This window comes from Dreissena polymorpha, chromosome 1 (assembly GCF_020536995.1).
Source record: "Dreissena polymorpha isolate Duluth1 chromosome 1, UMN_Dpol_1.0, whole genome shotgun sequence".
Lineage (NCBI taxonomy): Eukaryota > Metazoa > Mollusca > Bivalvia > Myida > Dreissenidae > Dreissena > Dreissena polymorpha.
Window position 1 is genome coordinate 34401960 of NC_068355.1, and position 12401 is coordinate 34414360.

The following is a 12401-nucleotide window of genomic DNA, read 5'->3' on the forward strand; positions in this document are numbered from 1 at the left end:
CAGACATTTCTAAAAATTATGGGATACAGAGATATTGCTTATTTTTAGAATTTTCCACTTTTACCACAATTATTCCTAATTTTTATTGTATCTCTATTGATGGTTTTACTATATATATGAAGAAAAAAATTAAGGAGACACTCATCGAAAATATTCATTAAATATAATCCAAGCAATTTAATTTCACGTGATTTAATCATTATCAGTATAAAGCATTAATATTAACCGACTGGAAATGAAATCAGAATCTTAAAGCAAGCAGACGAATAAGGCACTTACTTAATAAATTAACTCTTTTTGGGAGGCACAAAACATTTGATCTAGAAAGACATTCTCCTAGCAGAGTTGTTGTTTGTGCCTCAACATACAACATCTCTGCAGCGGGCTCAATAAATTCCAGAAATCTTGGCGAAACACATCGAAGTAATTTTACGCTCTTTCATGGAAATATCTAGGACACCAAGCATAATATTTTAAGTAGTTACCTTTAAAAACTGCATTTATTGTTAATTTATCGAGATATTTAATAACAATTATGAGAACAATTTTCATGCCCATTTACCCAGATAGCATCACTCAGCTAAAATGTAAACAAAGGCTGAAATGGTGATGAAAAGCAAGTGTTAACCTACAAACACATTGAAAGTTTCGTGTATGTTTATGTTAAATGTGTAATCAAATGAAATAGCTAATTATGGGAACATATCGTAAGTTTGCAATTTGGATAGATAGATAATAATTATTTTTGATAATTAATAGTGTATCATTGTATGAAGATAATGATCAATGTTTTTGTTTTGTTTTGTTCTGCTTATTTGGCTAGGCTGGTCTTGGTTATTGCTCTGTCATATATTTGTATACTACCATGTGCTTAATAACCTCTTTACCATGCTTATTTTATGTCTTTAATTGCCCTTCTCAAAATAAAATACACTTTTTAACAAAATACGCTTTAAAAAGTGTATTTTTTCTGCATTTTTACCGAAAAGTGTATTTTTTCTGCATTTTTTTCATAATTAAGTGCACTAAAGTGCATTTTTTCTGTATTTTCATTATCTTTAAGTGTATTTTACTGTACTTTAAGTGTATCTTCTGTAGACAAAGTGCATCTTTTTATGCAATAAGTGCATTTTTTCAATGAAGTGCATTTTTTGTGCATATTAGTGTATCTTCTGATTTGCAAAAAAATATTCTTTCTGTACAAGTGTATTTTTAGTGCATCTTCATAAAAAAGAGCAACACTATAGCAAATAACTGAAGTTAAAGGACAGAGATATAGTGTTTAATAGGAGGATTGTACTGAATTCTTTTTTATCTTCACATAATGTTTATGGTCTTATTATTACAATTTGTCTGCTCATAAAATATGTGAATCAGTAGAGCAGCTTTTAAAGGGAAAAGTACAACTAAATCAGGCTGTGGGTAAATAATTAAAAATATTGAAAGTGTCAAAAAAATTATGTGGTCTTGCCAGAATCAATTATATCTTCACAACATAAAAAACAAGTATTTGAACTTTCTTACACTGATATTTAGCCCCAATTCAATTAATGTCTACCACATTGACTATTAACATACATTTTAAAAGACAATTTAAATAATATTTATATTATATTTATTTCCTAACACCATTCAGTATGTTATATTGAAATATTCACAATTAAATATATTATGCTAAGTGTGCTGTGTATTATTCAATAAATATCAGATAAGATCAGGATCAGATAAGAGATCAATTAGCATCATAAACACTAATCCCTATCAGTGCTCCATCTAGCCAAAACAAAGGGGTGTTTATAGAATTATGATTGGTTCTGGGACCATCTATTTGAAAACAAACCACTTTTGATTGGTTGGAGCACAGCAAGTTATTTGGAGCACAGGAAGTTATTTTTGTAAACAATTTGGTTTCAGCAACTTAAATTGAGCTAAATTTTTAGGTATAATTCAGCAACATTAATTCTAGTGTCAAATGTCTTGAAATTCTTTCAGCACATGAACTATTGTGTGATGAAAACAATGTGTATTTACTACAATGTGTAAATCAACAATAAGTTTGTTGCAAAGAAGATTCAAAGTGGGTGGTTAAAGTGATCAACAACTGCCGTTTTTGTTTTTTTGGAATGCTGAAGAACAGCTGTAACAGGTTTGTATTTTCATTTCTGCATCTCTTTTTAATTAAATTAATTATGACATACATGCCATACGTCCCGATCTCGGCGGGACAGTCCCGCTTTTGGGCCCTTTGTCCCGCCGTCCCGATATGAGACGATTTGTCCCGACATTCGTAAAAAACGATGTAAGGTCTATAGGTTCCCAATAAAATTCGCTATTCAAGCTCTGTTTCGCTAACACTTACCCCCGCTAATCCCTTTATTGCCCCCAATTAACAATCCGATTCTACTTATCGTGTGTACCAGTGTTGTTTATGACCTCTTATCAGCGATTTATCGGCTAATTATTGATTTCATCAGGCATTCACACCATGGTGGTCTTCAAGATAGTGGTCGCTTATTGCTATCGATAGTTGTATTATAATGAAATAAATGTTGAAAATGTGTTTATTTTTGTATTTGTTTGAAACGGTTTACAAAACAATTGTTTTGTAAAATTAACTCTACGTCATTAATGAGTCTTTTACATTCAATGTTTAGTTCATAAATAGCGGGATAATCCGAATGTGCAATATACCAAAATCGCAACAAACAGTCCAATAAGTGATACCCATCCTGTCTAGTGTAATTGGGTGTAATTGTAATAAAAACAACGAGGTGCTATGCATGACAGTTTGACCCTACTCCAATTAAGCTAAAAACCACGAGGTGCTATGCATGACAGTTTGACCCTACTCCAATTAAGCCGCGACAATTGACAAGTAACAGACTGCGCATGGATACATGCTTAAAAAAACATCGCAACAAACAGTAAAAGTGGTACCCATCTTGTCTTGTGTTATTGTAATAAAAACAATGTGTTGTTATTCATGACAGTTTGACACTACCCCAATACAGCGCCTGACAATGCACAATTCAGTTTAATCTGTGTATATAAGAAGAAAACAAAACATGATTATTAACATTAGAGAATAATTTTTCGAGTAAAGCATCCATAGACTCCTTTTGTCCTTTTGTTTTTGTTGGTGTATAAACGGTTGAGGCGTTGTTAAGAGTTAAAATGAACACAAAGACGGTTTGCTTCCACCAAAAACCTACCTCTGAAATGTGTACGGTCGCGCATTCCGTGTGTAACTGATGTAACTGTTCGGTAGATAGTTTACTGTAACCCGTACTTTCAGTGTACTGGATAGCCTCCCCTGAGTTAATGTTTGCCATTGAAATTAATATAATGAGTATTGTTGTCGTAATGTTCTAGATTTTGTACTCTAAAAAGATGAATATTATCCTCGTTGTTTGCTATTGTCTTATTTTATAAAACTGTTATTGTTATGTTTTAGAATCCATGCTTCATATCAGATGTTTTATGTCTTGAATAAAAGTATCAATAGTATTTGTTAGTACTATACTAACTACAGTAAAGGTGGAATGATAAATCGTTTTAGGTGTCCCGCTTTTGGGTCAAATGTCCCGACAATTTTTTATGGAATGTCCCGCTTTGGACCTAAAAAATTATGGCATGTATGATTATGATCATTATCATATTTATGTATTGTCACTGGGAAATGTAACTGGATGAGTAAATGTAATGCAATTTTAAGGAAAAAAAACACCATTTGAATTATTATGGCTGCATTTTATGGTTATTGTCATCTTAAAATTTATTTATACCTATTTCTTGTCATTAATGAACAGATTTCTTTCCCCCATATTTAATCAGGACTTTAATATATTATATTTGAAGGTTAAACCCCAAGGTGAAATTTACATTGATCGGAAGATCCATTGGACAGAATGTGCATCATCGCCTGCCAAAAAAGGGAGCAAAAAGGGGACTACCTGATGTATGGACATGTATACCAGGCCAACTTGAGGGGAACAGGAGTGGGAAACCGTGCCCTGTAGCTTGTCCTTGACCAAGAAAAGATGGATTTGTTGAGAGGTAAAACTATATAATAAAGGTTATTGCAATTCAAAGAAGTCACACTTCCGACCAGTCAACACAGCCAAAGGAGACCACATATATTAGTACATTTATTAACAGTATTTTCTATCAAACGTAATTTCTTTAAATTATTTATGAAAAGCGTTAAGTCACATGTGATCACGAGATTAAAATTGCAAAAATAAACAAACAAAAACAACAAGCCAACAAACTTGTTTTGATTTAAATTTATGATATTTATAGCAACTGTTGAACAAAATTACCATAACAGCAATATTTAACACTTACATTATAAAATATCTTTCAGGACCTGATCTCAAATGAGATCATGCACGAGAAGCGCCTCGCAGACCATGACAGTAGTATTCAGACCTGATCAGCTGGTGAAGTGCTCTATAAAGGGTTGTTTATGAATGCATTCTTTGTAAGGAACAGTGTATAACAACAAATATAGTGACAGGGGCTAAGCTGCTAAATATTGTCAGCATGTATGCAGTGATTTTCTTTGGAAATTCAAAACAACCTGTACGTACTGGCTCTCAGAAGGGCATGTTTTAGCGCAATAATGAACAAAAAAAGGAAGATCTTAAAAACAAGGTATAGATTTATATAAATTTCATGAATACTGTTCATTTATCATATATTAGGATCCAGAATATGATTGAATTAAATGTACTGCTTTTGTCCATATTAAAAAGGAATTAATGTAATATATAAAAATCTAGTAAATGATAGGGAAAACATTTCAGCTTAAGGAGGGGAAATCTTGAATATTTTTGAAGTGGAAACCACCTGTATTTGGCTGTTAATCAGTTACCGATAATCAGGGGGGAGAAAAATCACTGGTATGAGCTTGATATTTTCAATTGTTAATTCCAGATAGGCAATAGCCCGTTTGAATCCTCTCTTTTATGTTGATATGTAACATTTGTTTTTGTTTTTTAAGGTTTAACATTCTAATAAAAGTGTGTATTTATCTATTGAATTGTACTTTTTGTTTTTTATGTATGTGTTTACACTAACCTTTCATTTAAAGAATGAATGCTGACTTCAAAATGCTGGGATTTTTTTTAAATTTGGTTAATTTTTAAGCATATTAATTTGAAGTGATGAAAAGTACACTTGAGCGTATAATGCGCTTAAAAAATTCACTTCCAACACTTCAAAAAGTGTATCATTTGTATGACTGAAAATGCACTCAAGTGTATTAATGCGCTTAAAAATTCACTTTTAATTCTGTTATGTGTATTATTTGAATGACTGGAAATGCACTCAAGTGTATTAATGCGCTTTAAAAAATTTACTTTGACCATGAAGTGTATTATTTGTATGTCTTAAAATACACTCAAGTGTATAAATGCACTTAAAAATAAACTTAAGTGCACTTATTATCATAATAAACGCACTTAAGTGTATTATTTCATGGAAAAAAAATACACTTAAATGTATAAACACACTAGTAAAAAGTGTTTTTTTTTAACAGATTAAAATGCACTTGTTAAGCAAAAAATACGGTGCCAATAACATGCGCATTAAATGCGCATTTAATGTGCATTTAATGCGCATTAAATGCGCATTTAGTGCACTTTTTCGAGAAGGGTGTCTTCATTAATTTGTAAGCTTACGGTTTAGATTAGCGCAAATCTCTCAGAACACTGTATTATGTGAATTGGGAATAACGCCCGTCTGTAGATCTGCCGTGGAATCATATGGAATTCTATGGAAATCGTTAGATGGAATTCCGTGGAGTATTGGCACTAACTTTCCAACCGATTCCATGCAATCAATGGAAAAGTGAAAAAAAACAGAAGAGGGACTTGATATGGGATGGAATTCCATAGAATGCCGTGGAATTCCGTGAAAACTATGGAAATTTAATAAAAAGCTGGAATAAAATAGAAAAAAAAAGATTATAGATTAAAGGCATTTTATGAAAAACAAATGTGAATGTAACTAAAGGTTTCATAATAGAAGTTAAACAAGAACAAGATCTGGCATCTGAATCAGACATCAAACTGGGAATGGACATCATTTTGGTGATTTTCTCAAACAAAACTATTCATTTCATGATCTACATATATTTTTGTAATACATTATCTATATTAATACTAATTAAGCTTAATAAGAAATTTTCCATGACTTTTACATTAACAGTGATTGAATTTGTATCATTTAAAGTGAATTTTGAAACCGTGTCTATGCGCGGCATGGACACAGTTTCATTTCATGAGGATTTTATTTTTAAATAAATAAAAAATCCAGTTTTGAAGTAAAATCAATTTAAATGATGCTATTATATATGCAAGTATATGTTTTATTATAATTTGTAAAACTAGATAAATGCAATCTATAAAACTGCATATTATGCACTTTTGATAAAACACAATTTATTCCCAAATTGATGTCTTATTCCCAATTCACATAATACAGTGTTCTCAGTTATTATTTATTACTATAAGTTGCTTATCATTTTGCTTTATCTTTTGCTTTGTGTTGCTTATTTGGCTAGGCTGGTCTTGGTTATTGCTCTATCTCATATATATATATATCAGGCATTTCCCCAGGATTTTGGTCAAGCACAGCGGCAAGACATGGCGGAATGGGGGTTGATTAAAAAAGGTGCCCAGTAAGCTTTCTTTTTTTCTACATTTTCTTAATCACAATACACAATACTTAGGAGCTATTTAACCACTTTTTTCTACGTGTTCCTATATAAAATACACACTAATTTGGAGCTATGAAAACATTAAAATTTATTTTATTGTTCATTTATTTTTCCTCAATTTATAACATTAAAAGCAAAACTTTATAATATAAAATAACAAGAAAAATAACAGTAGGCATTAGAACGCACTAAAAATGATTGAAAAAAAACACCACAATTAAAAAGTTACATTTTACCACACGTGTACATATATACAATTTTCACTTGGAACTTAAACTGTAAATAATTAAGAGAGGAACAAAATAATATGTGCACAAGTTTACACCATTTTATTTTGACAATACTGTCAGTCTTTTATGAAATTATTAAAATAAAATACTATTTTAAAAATATACAATTACATAGTTCAACAATTGTTTTCTATATATAATTAATATTGCGAGTAAATTATATACAGTCAGCAGAGCAATTCTACTAGAACAATTAAAATACTTGCTACATGTACTATTAAATTCTTTATACGGCTTTCACTTAAGAAAATGTTCAATGAAATAAATCTAGGTTTCTAGGTATATTGTGTCTTTTACCTCAATATTTTGTTGGGGCTAATGTGAAGCCAATGGACATGATACAAAAACTACGAAGATTACCTACCACCATACAATGTCACATATTGAATGAGTGATGTATTGGACGTCATCATTGAACGAATGATAATGGGGACTAAGTTTCGTTAAGCTGGGGCAAATCACTGCGATTTGAGAGTCTTGAAAACTGGCCCAACACATTTGCTGAAATTTGACATTTATATGGACAAGAATGCGATCTACCTGTTGGCGTAGGCGTTATACCTGGGATAATCAAGTTTTGAGTATTTTATGTTTAAATATTTTTTCTGAAAAAGGGCACGCGCGCGGATAAACATTGTGACGTCACGTCATGAAAAGCGCTTAGGCTAGCTTCCATCTTGCTACCAAACAAAGAAACTGACGTTACACGTTATAAATTCAATATACAAAGATGAAATTGTTCTGCTTAAATAGCATCAATACAAATGACTGCATTTTGTGCAGCGGATGGGTGTTACAAAAGATACGACAGAACAAAACAGTGCATAAGTGTGTTTGTTAGCCTGGGTGGGTACGCACACGAAATAAATTGTTGCAGTTTGTCTTGGCAATTCCAGCCTTAAAATAATAGTTTAATCGTCTTGCGAACCCTTAAATTAACATTGGCGACAAGGATTTGTGATAGGCGAGTGTTGGCTGACAGTTTTGAACGTCAACTTGGCATTTTCAAGTATAAAAATTTGATTTGTTTGTCTTCAATCGGTGTCTTGGTTAAAACATTCACTGAAAAATGGCGACATTCATTGGAAAATATGATATTTTTTATGACAGTACGGAGTCGCGGAACTGTTACAGTGAAAGGTTGGAGGAATATTTTACTGCTAATGAGATAGTCAACAAAAAGCGTGTGCTATCTCTTCTGTCATTATCGGTGGAAGAACTTACCAGATTTTAAGAGATTTGACTTCCCCAGACAAACCAGGTACAAAGACCTATTAAGTTCTATGTGAACTGTTGTAGAAATACTTCAACCCTAGACCATTAGTGACAAAGGAACGCTTTCAATAAAGGGATCACAGACCGGATGAGTCTGTAAAAGACTTTAATGTCAGACCCGGGCTTAGATGATTTCAGCATTTTCAAAATACATGCCAGTTTGGTTATCAAGATCCCAAGCTCATTTTTTTTCGTACCCAAATTATTTTTGGCATAAATTTTTTCGTACCCAAAATTTTCGTACCCACATTTTGTTTTCGTACTAATATTTTTCTTACCAACATGTTTTTTTTTGCACCAAAATTTTTATTTGTACCTAATTTTTTTTGGCATAATTTTTTCTGCCAAATTTTTTTCGTATCAACATTTGTTTTCGTAACCAAAATTTTCGTTCCCGCATTTTTCTTACCCAAAAATTTCGTAATTTTTTAGTCCTCACTCATTCCATCCCGCGAAACCCTAAAGGTGTCGTAACTATAGTACAAAATAATTATCACCTAACCCATGCTTTTTGAGAGAATAAGATTGTTTAAGATCTTTATTATGTAAGTAAATATTAATCATGTGAAACAAGGAAGAGTTATTTTTTACTCCAAATGTATGATTTGATCACGCCTAGAAGAAGAAAACACTAACATGTTACACGAAATATTGAACCCCTGACCCTTGCGGTTACTGTGTTGTTAGGGATAATAAAATACATTAATCCATATAAATCAGTTGACCCCTGAAGCGCAAACAGTTTTGACCACAGAGACATGTTTTGAGGAAACTTAGCAAAGAACCACTATATGGTTGGCATGCAACGTAACAAACCAATGGGCCTTATGGTTTCAGAGAATAATTATATTATTTATATTTATATGCAAAACAGTAACCCCTAAGGAGTGCAAATTTTCTGCATTATTTGAACAAACTTCAAAAGGAACCTCATAACGATGTTACACACCAAATATTGTAGTCTGATGCCCCCTGTGTTCACTTTACATATATAAACACTATAACTCTCTCTGAATATAAAATGAAATGCAGCACAGTTTTTATAAGTCTATAACTCTTGGTTTCTTAAATAAAATATTCACATTTTATGTACTAGAACTTTCACTACACAAAGTTTGGATCAAGATCAATTCAAGCACAGTCTGATCAGGATCCAAAGTGTTCGCTTAACCTCTTTAGAAGTACTGACTGAATGTTGAACAGTTTGGATCCTGATCAGACTGCTCTTTTTGGAGCCAAAATGGTCGTAATCGCCCTAAGGTTCCAGTTCCTGTTACTTGGCTCATTTTTTTCTCATGATTGATACAAATTATCATGATATAAAGCACGTCTGTTGTATATTAAAAAGTATTTTTAGTGTGCATATTCCACCAATGGATGAAAGTTACAAAGTTGGTTGTTATCTAAAGCTATTGAACAATGTAAAAAGTTTTCAAGTCTTTTTTATTTAAGTCGAATGCATGCTATATTTAATATAAACCTACATATGATATACACTCAACAAAAGTTTAACGATCACTATAATACACTACACACCTTGCGTGTTTAATAGTCTCTATTGAAGCAATATAGTATAATACCTGCAAAAGGTGCTTTTACCTATAAATATATATAAAAATATGTTTACTATTATTATAAAAAGCTTCTACAACAGTGTAATAAGATATATAAAACACTTAAAGGTTAATGCAAGTATACATAAGGTTAAATTGGCTGAATTTTAAATTTTCAAAAAATATAAATTGGTTTAGACAGTTTTATTTTATTTTTTTGGTAGACTGCTCACTTTTCATGCTTTTATTTTTATTTATCCCCCTGGAGCCGACTCAATTTTTTTGAAAAATTTCCCGTAAAAAAAATGCTGGCCTAAGCCTCTTTGCCATGCTTATTTATTATTTTAAATTGTCTTCATTTATTTGTAGACCTAAGCTCTAGATTAGCACAAATATTTAGTTTTATGTTTTATTCCTTATATATATATATATATATATATATATATATATATATATATATATATATGATAATGGTACAGAAACGGACTGGTAATACGAAAGGTGTAACATTCGATAATTATATCACATTTACAAATTTGCAAGTGTTTTGCTGAAATATTGCTAATCAACTTCATTTTATGTGTCTTAAAGGGATCTTTTCACATTTTAGTAAATTGACAAAACTGAAAAGTTGTTTCAGATTCGCAAATTTTGGTTTTAGTTACGATATTTCGAGGGGTGAGCGGAAGACTGTTGTAACTCATATTAAATAAAGAAGGAGATATGACAGTTTCCGTTCAGCCCTCGAATTTTGAGAGGAAACAGTAATACTGAACATTTACCATGGTCTAATATAGCCATTATAGGCATCTTTTGACAATTTAACAACCTGAAAATTATAAAGCATTACAACGCGAAACAATTGAATAATTTGGAGAGTTCTGTTGTTGTCGTTTAATTTTGTGAGCCAACGAAGATTGCTTATATATAAAGTATAAAATATGTCTACCCTGTATACTTGCAGGGGACAAAAATATTTCTAAACTGCACTTGTCCTGCAGGACAAGTGCATAAAAATTTTCACTCGTCCTGCAAACACATGATCTTGTCCTTCAAATATGTGTGAAATAAAGATTGCAAAGGCTGATATGACTAATAAAGTTTCTTATATCACTGCTGAAATGCTGCTTACTCAGTTATTCATGCCAGCTGATCGCAAAAGCAGTGAAATAAGTTACTTTATTTATGTGGAACCCAAATTAATAAATGAAGAAAATTTTGTGTTTTCCTTTTTTCTAATGCTCGTGTGCTTTCCGTTTCGGACGTTTGAACATCGCTCCCGCCAACTTTAAAGAACGCTCGTTTGTCAGTCCTTTTCTGACGATATTCAGACTGGTTTAAAGCCGTTCTTCGGGGTTAAATAATTCTTTAAAAATCAATACTTACAGTGAATGCAGTCGGATGGTTCCCTGTCAACATGGACGCGCAAAGTTTACACCAAAAAGTCAATATTTACTCGGGACACAGTTTTGCATAACAACGAGCACCTGCTGTATGAAATTTACAATTGCAATTTCCGGTTCATTCGCGTTCTACTTTCGGAATAGATATGCTTTAAGACAATGATTTTATTTAATGAAAACGAGTCTTACTTGTCAGTAAATACATATTGTATTATCAGCTAATTTTCACTCGTCCTGTAGGACGAGAGCTTCAGGAAAATCCACTCGTCCTGTCAAGATTTCACTCGTCAATACGAGCGGACGAGTGATATTTTTGTCCCCTGACTTGGCAGGATGGCCGAGCGGTCTAATTGGTTTTTACTTCAGGACTGCGGGGTCACTGGTTCGAGCCCTGCTGCAGGCTACTTTTTTTTCCTTTTTAAAAATTTTATTCTTGATTTTTTACAGGAGCTTTTTAGATCCAATATGTTTATATTTATAAAAATAAAGCTTTAAATGACAAACTTCAAAACATGCCAAAATCTGTGAAAAGGCCCCTTTAATACTTACCAAGCACTAATAATTACTTAAGAAATGTAACTTCTGTGCTTGTTCAATATTTTGATTTTAATGCTTTTCAGTAAAAATCACAGGAGTTTGAAATTCTCTCCATGAAGCTAATAATCAAATGGCTAAATAATAAAAATTAGACCCTTATATACTAATATACTATATAGACTTACTATATAGGGGTCTATTTTTATTATTTTGCCACAAGATTAGCTTCCAGGGCTTAACACTAAGGCACGACGGAACAACATTCACTGCCTGTACCTAGGTCCAGGCTAGCCAATTTTCCAGTAACATGCCCGACCGGTCGTGTGTATTTTGGGTGGGATTATGTGTTCTATATCAATAAACTGCGTTTTAAATAAGCTTTTAAAAGATGCAAAAATCTTAATACAGTATCATCAGATGACAATTAAATCCCAGAGTGAAGTCGGAGACTACAAACAGATCGTGACTCGAAATAGATTTGGAACCCCCTGATGGCAATCAAAAAGAGGCCAACAATTCAGAAAGTCCCCGGCGGTTTTCCTGGTAAAACACGTCAGTACCTATTTTTAAACGGAATTCCGATAGATACGGTTTTGATTGGTTTCCTCGAAGTGACGTA

General features: G+C 32.3%; 1 long non-coding RNA gene across 1 annotated transcript; it reads left to right on the plus strand.

Moving 5' to 3' along the window:
- Nucleotides 1–1820: 1820 nt before the first annotated feature.
- Nucleotides 1821–4559, plus strand: LOC127876529 (uncharacterized). Its single transcript, XR_008047917.1, has 3 exons — nucleotides 1821–2146; nucleotides 3859–4056; nucleotides 4367–4559. It is a non-coding gene; the product is annotated as an uncharacterized LOC127876529 (long non-coding RNA).
- The last annotated feature ends 7842 nt before the right edge of the window (nucleotides 4560–12401 follow it).